Source organism: Miscanthus floridulus, chromosome 9 (assembly GCF_019320115.1).
Source record: "Miscanthus floridulus cultivar M001 chromosome 9, ASM1932011v1, whole genome shotgun sequence".
In the NCBI taxonomy this organism is placed as follows: Eukaryota; Viridiplantae; Streptophyta; class Magnoliopsida; order Poales; family Poaceae; genus Miscanthus; species Miscanthus floridulus.
Window position 1 is genome coordinate 93,566,583 of NC_089588.1, and position 9,754 is coordinate 93,576,336.

At 45.7% G+C, this 9,754-nt stretch overlaps 1 pseudogene; it reads left to right on the top strand.

The window, feature by feature from the left end:
* Nucleotides 1-1,901: 1,901 nt before the first annotated feature.
* Nucleotides 1,902-3,376, top strand: LOC136482403 (MEIOTIC F-BOX protein MOF-like; annotated as a pseudogene).
* The last annotated feature ends 6,378 nt before the right edge of the window (nucleotides 3,377-9,754 follow it).

The following is a 9,754-nucleotide window of genomic DNA, read 5'->3' on the forward strand; positions in this document are numbered from 1 at the left end:
AGGTGTGGTGTGTGTGAGTGAGGGAGCTCTTCCCCTCCTTATATACTACTCCTATGACGGTTTGCAAGGAATATTCCGAGGAGATCCACCCTGCACCGTCCTCCTCTGGAGTGAATGCACCGCCACGCACGAGTTGGGCCCGAGAGGCGGCAACAGGGGTGCGACCGCCCCCCTGGTACGGCCGCCCTTGGGCCGCGTCTCCCCGCGACCGCCTTCGGCTAGCAGGCTGCATGTTGGGCCTGGGCTGCGTCCAATTGCGCTTAAGGCCCAGAATTGCCAGGTAGGTGGGCCTTTCCTCTGATTCTTTGTGTAGGTCTGCTTTACACTTTCCTCTTTTGTGCACTTTGACTGCTTTTTCCACTGTATTCATGTATGTGTCATGCAAAACACTAATTCTCCAATACATGTGGAAATATGTCAACATAAATAATATATGTGTGTAAGTTGTGCTAGTTCTCCTTCTGTTGTCTCTTATTTGGCGGTCGGATTTAGTCAATAAGGACCACCAACATCTATTCAACCCCTTTGCTTCAATTTCGTGCAGCCGTTTGCCCTTTTCGTTATGATCGTGTGTGATTTCTGCATGTTGTTGCTCTGGGTAGCACAATCAGTTTAATTTGGAGATTTATTCCTGTGTCGGTTATAGGGGTTCAAAAAAGTTTGAGCCAACTGCAATGTTCTGCTATATTACGTACATGCATGTGATGCATAGGAACATGGTGTTCTTTTTTTCAGTTTCAGAGATTAATGTTGTTGGCTGAATTTCAATTTGCAAAACTGCACGGTTTTCTTCTCTCAAAGTCTCATGCTATTACAGGCATTTGTATATATGTATTTAACTATTTGTTGGGTCAAGGACATCAACCATCGGGGCAACAGGATGGATATTCCAGCTCTTTGATTATTTCAGCTTTTCAGTCATTAGACTGTTGCTCATATTTCAATGCAAGGTTATCCGGATGAAAGCCTTTGAAATAATTTAGTGTGTTAGCAACGGCTGTTGGCCAGTTGAGGACCATTAATGGTGAGTATCTCTAGGTTTCTCTTATATCTATTGGTGTTTCTCTTTCTGGTCTACAGATATAGACCGAGCAAATGCTGAAGATGCAATCCTTACTCTTCCAGAGCTCCATACACATGAAAAGAAAAAAGAAACATGGTGTAACAAAATCCAGTGGTGATATTGAGTCTGAGATTCATAGTGATCTCACCACTACAAGATCTATTCATAAAAGAGGTAAAAACATATATTGGTAGATATATTCTTTTTCTGTTCAGCATAGTAAAGAAACACCGTAGCCTGGGCCCTGGGGGTATGTTGAACTTACATTAGCAGTTCAGTACATATTATAAGTTGTTATCCAGTAGCATTTTACTTTTGATATCAGTGAATTTACATGTATGGTTTGATTTATTTATTTTCTCAATGGTGTCGTTGTCCATTAAACAGTTAAATAACTAATTTACTCACTTGTTTGTTTAGTTCCTATGCAAAAGAAATTCAAAGATGACAGCACATGCATCGAGGATATGACGAGGGAGTGTGGTGTCAATGACACTAGAGTAGATGAGAGCATGAAGCTATTTTCTCTCTAATATTTTGTCTGATCTGTTTGGTAATGGCAGCATAAAAGTGAATCCAATTTACCCAGCATGGTTTGTGGAATTGAATGGAATTTCCATATTCATTCATATAACCGATTTGCATGTTTGTTGTGCACTATTTTCATGATGCTCTGTTCTTTCAATAGATCCGAGAACATCTAAGATTGTTGAAACATAGAGAAGCTTGCAAACTTTTTGAGAATTTATTATCTGCATGGAGAAAAAGGTGTCAAGAATCCATGTACATGAGTGCTTTCTCATGGAGCATGTAATTATGTATGTATTTTTCCCTGTTCGTTGATGTCCCCGCTGGGCTCCGGCTGTAGACTTATGTAAGAAAATTTTATTATACGTAATATAAACGCAAACCCGGTCGCGGCAACTGGGCCGGCCCAGAACTGTATACTCGTCGTCCCAGATCCCGCGTCTTGCCGTCGAGGGCTTAGGCGGCGGCGCCGCCCCATCTCATGGCCGCGTCTCCCCCACGGCAGGCTCAGGCTGCGGATGAGCTCGGTAACGGTAAGCCCCCATTTCCCGTGCCCATGAATGGTTTGCTTTCGGCCCTCGTGAACTCTTCTTGATTCCATTCGATCTTCCGACGATGTCATGTCGCCATCTCTTAAATCTTGCGCCGTGTCTTCGACCTAGCAGCGCGGCTCATCTAGTGTAGTAATCGAACAGGATTTAATTTTGTGGAGTTCCCCTAAATGGATTTATTTATTTGTTTGTTCATTTTTCCGAGCAGGACGCGCCATGGAGATCGAGGCCGCAACAAAGCGTGCCCGCGCAAGAGGCCGCGGCGGACGCTCGGCTGGCGACGCGGACCGGCTAAGCGCGCTGCCGGACAGCCTGCTCCACGCCATCATGTCGTTTCTGAAGGCCCGGCAGGCGGTGCAGACGTGCGTGGTGGCCACGCGCTGGCGGCACCTTTGGCGCTCCGTGCCGTGCCTCGACGTCGACCACGACAAGTTCATCTGCAGGACTGCGTTGTCGGCGCCGTCGGCGTCTTGCAAAGACCGTGCCAAGGAGTGGGAGGATTTCGAGGATTTCACCGGTAGCCTGATGCACCGCTGCAACGTGGCTCTATTGGATTCCTTGAGCCTGCGTGTTAACAGGAGCAGGGCGCCTGGTTTTCGTGCCCATAGACAAGCAGGCGGATGGCTCCGACGCGCCATGAAGTACTGCACCCCGGACCTTCCCCGTCATCGCGCTGACGGCGACGGACTGAGCTCCAGTTCATGGCGCCTCAAGAGGCTGTATCTCTGCAATGTGGCTCTGGATGCTCGGTTCGGGAACCATGTCCGTTCGTCGTCCAGATCATTGGAGAATTTGGAGCTGGAGGACTGCACCTGTGCGTTTCAAGCAATCACCTCCGGCTCACAGAAGATCTTGGTTCTGAAGAACTGCTGGTGGCACTATCTCACTGAGATCATATCGCACCTCACTGAAGCGCTTAGTTGTTGCTGGTGGCTCGAATAATGTTCACTGTGTTGTCGTGGCCCCCGCGATTGCTCATCTGTGTCTCGATGTGCCTCTTTGCTTTGCTAGAAGTATTTCAGTGAATCAGATGCCATGATTACCAAGGCTCTGATTTATCTGTCGACGAGGTTGTAGAGACAGTGTATTTGGCGAGTAAACTTTATTGTCATAAAATCTTTAGTCTAGGCCTTGTATGTGTCTTGCCAATTAGCCATCTCCTGGTTTATCTGAAATTTGAGGACATGTTCTACGCTACCATCAGATGTACTTAGAATGCAAGCATATTAGCATATACGTTTGACTCGTTTCTAGATGACATAAGGTTTTGCTCTGTAGACTATAGTCCCGATGCTCTGTTTTCTTATCTTGTCACTACTCAAGAAAATATCTTCTTTGAGTCCTGTCAACATATATATTACTAGAAGCTTTGATGTGGGCCTGAAATTTGCATATTCATCTCTGAATTTTATTTTTATAGTAACATATGTAGCAAGACTTAAAAGGAGTTGCATCCTTCCAAGAGTTAAATGTTGACGTCATCACTACAGTTGCTCAACATTTTCTAAGTGCATTACTTGAACATACTTTGGATCAAATGTCAAGATGTCACTAGTACAAAAAGCTTTTTATACTAACGGTAGTTTTTTATCTTTACTGGCGGTTGTTTGAATCTTTAGTGTGAAAGGCTAGTGAAATAGAGAATTTTCACTAGCGCCGGCTTAAGAACCCCCACTACAAACACATCTTCATTGGTGGGCCTACTGTAAATGCATTTATGCTGGCCATTTAGTTGCATCAACTTCTAGTGCAAATTGTTTTACAACAAAAAAAAAGGTGATGCCGATGTCGCACCGTCGTTGCAAATGCCCTCCATGCTCACCGATGGTCGCCCACAGCATGTCCCGCTACGCCTTCTCCACGATGTCGACGCATGTCCCGCTCGCATGCACGCCTTGACTTGGTCCGATCGCCATCTTAACTTTGGTCAACACCGTCTTCACCACCATCCTCTGCTTGTACACTTGCATATCAACATGTCCAAGTGCTAGCCATCCAGAGTCCATCCTCCCGCCCTCGGTCCCTTGGTTCAGGCCTCACGTCCGCCCCTTACCGCTCCTGGTCCATCGTGCACAGACTCCTCGCTTGACCTTCTCTATTGCCATCGACCGTCTCACGCTCAACATCTGCACATCACAAAAGCCCAGAGACATGTTGCACACATATCTCACGTCATGGTTAGTCTCACGCACACTTAACCAAAGCTTCGATCACCTCTTGACAATCACTCATCACTCACACATGCATACATGTCAAACACAGGAATTTACTGATTTGTGCATGAAGTTATTTGTGCCCTATAGGTGGTAAAATAGTAAACATTTCATAGTAAACGTATAAACATTCCACGCACTCATCGATCAGCAGAAAACACTTTGAAGTATCTAGATTCGATACCAGCAAGGTGTCCTTGGAACTTATGTTTGATAGTAGCTTCTAGCTACTTGATGTGTGTGTTCACGTGAATATTTATTATGTGACAGTACTTAAGTCGGTTCCTGAGAAATAGGACCCGTGTTCAGTGTTGTGTTCTTATTCGTAGCTCCTATTCCGTATGACAATACCAACGCAGCTACCGATTGAAAGCATCCTAAGAACTGATCCGCCGACGACTTTTAATTCCTCAACACAGAGCTGGCTGTGTCTCGTATGAACGCCCAAGACTGTGATTATTGTTCGTAGGTTAGCAATGCAACATGTGGTAGGTGATATGTCAACTTCTTCCTGCTGTCACCAAAACAACAGCATTAGTTAGGATTGTTTACAATCACAATGGAAAAAAAGCTTAATATCGACGGGGAATAAATAGTGATGGATCCTGTGTTCGCCAGCTGGAATCTTGTTAGTTACTTCTACTAATAAGTGGAGGGTTTGTAGGATACATGTTACCTCTTAAGTGGAGGGTTTCTCCCCCAAGTGAGCTCGAGACCTATGGTCCGAGGTTGTATCCCTGTGGATCTTGTTGAAGGTTCGGTCTCCCTGTGCTCTTTGGCTTTTCCTGCATGGTAAGAATATGGTGGATCTCGAGTGGACTTACCACCCCTCGTGGTCACCGCATTGACGACTTCAAATGAATTCCCGGGTTGCTCCGGGATCTTCTTAGAATCAATTGCAGGAATTGTGGCAGCAAGTTGAGCCAATTGTGTTTCAAACATTTTATTAAAGCTCAATTGATTTTTCACGGAAAAGTTTAAACCTTCTATTTTTGAATTAATATTTTCCAAAATTTTATTGTTGGAGGCAAGTTTCTTTATTAGGTTTTTATTTATTTTAGCTTGCCCTAACACTAGATCTTTCAAGGAGGGTTGATTTGAAAATGTTGAATTATACGAAAAGTTACCTCCTGATATTTTCGGCGCGACTAGTTCCACCCTTGACCTCCTTGCGGACGGAATCCGTTATTGTTGTTCAGCGCATCTTCACGGGTTTCAGGGCAGTCGTTCCTTGGAAATAATAGGTGCCCTCCGTTTCAGTTAGATCTGATGGTTTAAAAATACAAGGAACCAAGTGGAAGCAGCTTAAGTTGTGCACCGGAAAAAAAAATAGGTGGATCCGGAACTGGTTTCTAATATTTTTACGGTCTACAAGCTACTTCTCATTTGAGAAGCTACTTCTCATCTCTTATCCGTGTGTTCTCTCCCGAGGCAGCAGCAGAGTCCTCGGCCTCTTCGCACCCAGCCACCGTCCCCACCTCCACTCTTTCTTCCTCGGAGCCGGCGGACTGCGCCTAGCTGCCCTTGCTGTGCGGAGCTAGCTCCGGCTGGCTGCCACTGCCGACGCTCCTCTGCCCTTGGTAAGCCTCGGAGAGCATTCCCGCGCCCCTGCCACCTCCCCATCTCCTCAATCACGTTCCATAGCTTCGAAACAGAGCCTCTCCCAGAAATCCGCCCATAGGCCGCAATTCGCGCCGCTGCCGCTAGCTCCGGCGAACACGAGGTTCCAGGCATGGCCGAGCGCAGCGCGAACGTCCAAGCGCGTCCTCCCGCACGCGAGTGCACGCGCAGAGCGCTGCGCGGCATGGACGCAAGCAGCCGGCCGTGTGGCGTGCTGCGTGCGTGCTCTGTCCGTTGCTAGCATGGTGATGTCACCGTGTCATCATGCCTACGCAATATACGTCCGTTTTCCTTTAGAAAAATATATATCCAAATACAACATAAATCCACATGTACTTTGAAGAAGCGTCGAGCTTCTCAGAGTAGGACGACGAGAACTTGCAGCCGCACCCCTCCCTCCTCCAAGCATTGCGACAAGGCCCAGCGGGGCTCCTGCCGCCACTCCTCCCTCGCCCCCTCTGCTGCCGCCGCCGATTTGGAGCAGCACCGAGAGTCCCCAAAGCCGTGCTGGGCGGGCGAGCTCGTGGCCGTGGGAAGATGGTGACCACGGAGGTCGGAGGAGCTAGGCGCGGACCGCGTGGAGAAGGAGAAGGGGCACCGCAGCTGGCGCATCAGCAGCGGAGCGCGTCGGCGCGGGCAGCACAGCTGCGCGGAGCCAGAGCGACGGGCAGATGGCGGGACGGGGCGAGTGGGGCGGAGGTCGAGGGCGCGAGGGCGGCCGCACGAGATGTTGGATGCGGGCGTCGACGGCGCTGTCGCGCGTGTCGGATCTCTCACGTTCGAAGCTCGCCGCTCGCGTCGGGGCGAGGCAGTACGTGGGGTGGGGAGGGGCTATTGGGCTTATGTACAGGAAAAATACTTAACTACCCTTAATTACCTTTTCGGCTCCAAATAATTTTGTAGGGAGGAACCGGTGGTTCCACCCAAGCACCCTAACAAAGCTCAATTTCGTTTCGAGAACTGCTGCCGTGGTGCGGTGTGGTCCTTACGTACGAAAATGAATGGATCCGTCGCATTCGGAACAAGTTGCAGTTGCAAACTTCCAACAGTATGTGCCTGTCGGAAGAGCATCATTGTTCTTCTCAAAAAAAAAAAAAAAGAGCATCATTGCATCAAGTCGTCATTGCGTCTGATTTCTGAAAACTTTCCAGTTTTCATCCTTGTTTTCAGATATCGTCCGTCCCCGTGAAAAAGCTAGCGGGGCCGGGGACAATGACCTATATATCATGTATATCATCATCTCTCAACAGTATGAACTGCTTTCCACGTCCAGCAATGACCGCATTGTTTAGGGCCTGTTTAGATTTAAAAAATTTTGCGCAATATCCGTCTCATCGAATCTTGCGGTACATGCATGTAGTACTAAATGTAGACGAAAAAAAAACTAATTGCACAGTTGGGTGAGAAATCGTGAGACGAAACTTTTGAACCTAATTAGTCCATAATTAAACACTAATTGCCAAATACAAACGAAAGTACTACAGTAGCCAAAATTCAAAAAAATTTGGATCTAAACGGGGCCTTAACAGAGCTGCAGAGGAATGCGTCAGTGCAATTAGTGTCTGTGTTCAACTCTGTACCACACCTCGATCTGTGTTCTTTTTGTCATTTTAACTTTTCTAGGCTCATAGTTTTTAGGGGCTGTTTGGTTCTTACAGGAAATTTTAGTCCCTGTCCCATTGAATGTTTGACACATGTATGGAGTATTAAATATAAACAAAAAATAACTAATTGCACAGATTGTGACTAATTTACGAGACGAATTTTTTAAGCCTAATTAGTCCATGATTTGACAATGTGGTGCTACAGTAATATATGTGCTAATGACGGATTAATTAGGCTTAATAAAATTTGTCTCGTAAATTAGTCTCCATCTATGTAATTAGTTTTATAATTAACTCATATTTAGTTCTCCTAAATAGCATCCGAACGTCCGATGTAATATGGACTAAAATTTAGTCCGTGGAACCAAACACCCCCTTATTATACATCCAGACATAATGTATAGTTTTATACATAGGTGCATAGCAAAAATTATGCATCTATAAAAAAAGTCAAAATAACTTACAATTTGAAACGAAGAAAGTACAAAATAAGTATTCTTACGAGTTATGACTGAGGATGAACCTGGTCTCCTATCAATGAAACATGTTTCACCGATCATATGGGGGCAAGGTGTTGACGACAGTTCAGTTATGAGCTCCCACTTGCTTTATGGTTTTACCTATCAAGCTTTGTCTGTACGACTGTATATTAGTATTCAAACCTTGCACCAATTCGAGCCCGGTTGATCATGTATATTGGCGGTGCCATGTCTGCTGTTACATCTCAATCATGTTCAGGATTGTTATTGACTTCCCCAAGCTATGCCCTGCAGAGTTTCCATCCTTATCTCTTAGGTATCCTATATACTTCCAAACTGGGTTGCACGATGACTGTGCATGATGTTTTCCAGTATCTATCAGAGGGAAATGAGATCCAGAAGTGAAGACCGAGAGTAGAACATGAAATTGACAGACAGAATCCAGCAATCGTTACACGGAACAACTTGCAACTGTTGACATTGATGCTACACATGCAAAATGACACGGGACATATGTGTCAGCACGTTGGATTTTGTCACATGTCCTGTTTACAGATTCATGTCAAAGATCACTTCCAAGTTCCAACACATACATTTGGATGGTTCAGAAAACTTTCCAGCCTTTTTCATTGATTTCAGATATCGATATGGACCAAGAGAATTCTTCGGATGACATGACAAAGGATACCAGAAACAGAGACCGTAGTCATTGCATATCTGGGTGCTGGACGGTTGGCCAGTACTTGTATTCACCAAATTCCCCATGTTCACTTTTTTTTTTTTTTTTGCGTGTGTGTGTGTGTGTGTGTGTGGGGGGGGGGGGGGGGGGGGGATTTTGGCCATTGTTTCTTGGGAATACATCGCAATAGCAGTCATTTTTGGCAGGGCCATTGCTCCTTGGATCAGGACAAGAACTGAAGTATATAATTTAGTCCAAATGGCCAAGGAGCAAACAAACAGAAATTGCTCTGACAGTAACATGGACTAAACTGGATTGTGCCACCTCCATCATAACATGCACATGCTCTTAGGTACAATTTTTTGACAGCATAAAGCCGTAAACAGAGTGGTGGTACACTTTCTTTAGTGCTTTTGCAGGGATATGCATGGAAAGTAAGAAAAGTAACAGCTGGATAGTGGTTATGAAGTTAATGATCTTTAGCATGGGAACCATCCAATGTGCCTTGCTGGGTCCTGAGTCAGTTATTAGATTAGTGACCATACATCATTGAGATATTTCGATATTGCAATCAATGAGAACCATCTCAGATGTTTTAGCTCTTTCTCAGTTTTTGCTTCTGAGGAATCTTTTCAATCTCTTTTGAATGATTACAAATCCTGTCACTTATCAGTGTACCCATTGCAGTGAGGAGATGAGGACAAGGTGGTGACGACCTTGGGTCCTGAGCTCCCACTTGATCTCCGATTGCTGCTAAACAGAGCTTTACTATCCTTCCATTGGTTTTGCCACAAAAGGCAAGCAAGAAGCACAGGCGCCTATAAGCTCTGAAGCAGGGGAAACCGCTCTAACGGAGAGGAAGCAATCCATTCAAGCAAACAGGTACCCGAAGAAGACGACGACGACCAAGAAGTCAAACAGGCAATACTTGTGTGTGAGCAACTGAGCATGCAGCAAGGAAGACCGGCAAGAACTAGCAATCCAGTCAAGCAAACAGATACTCAAGAACTAGCAATC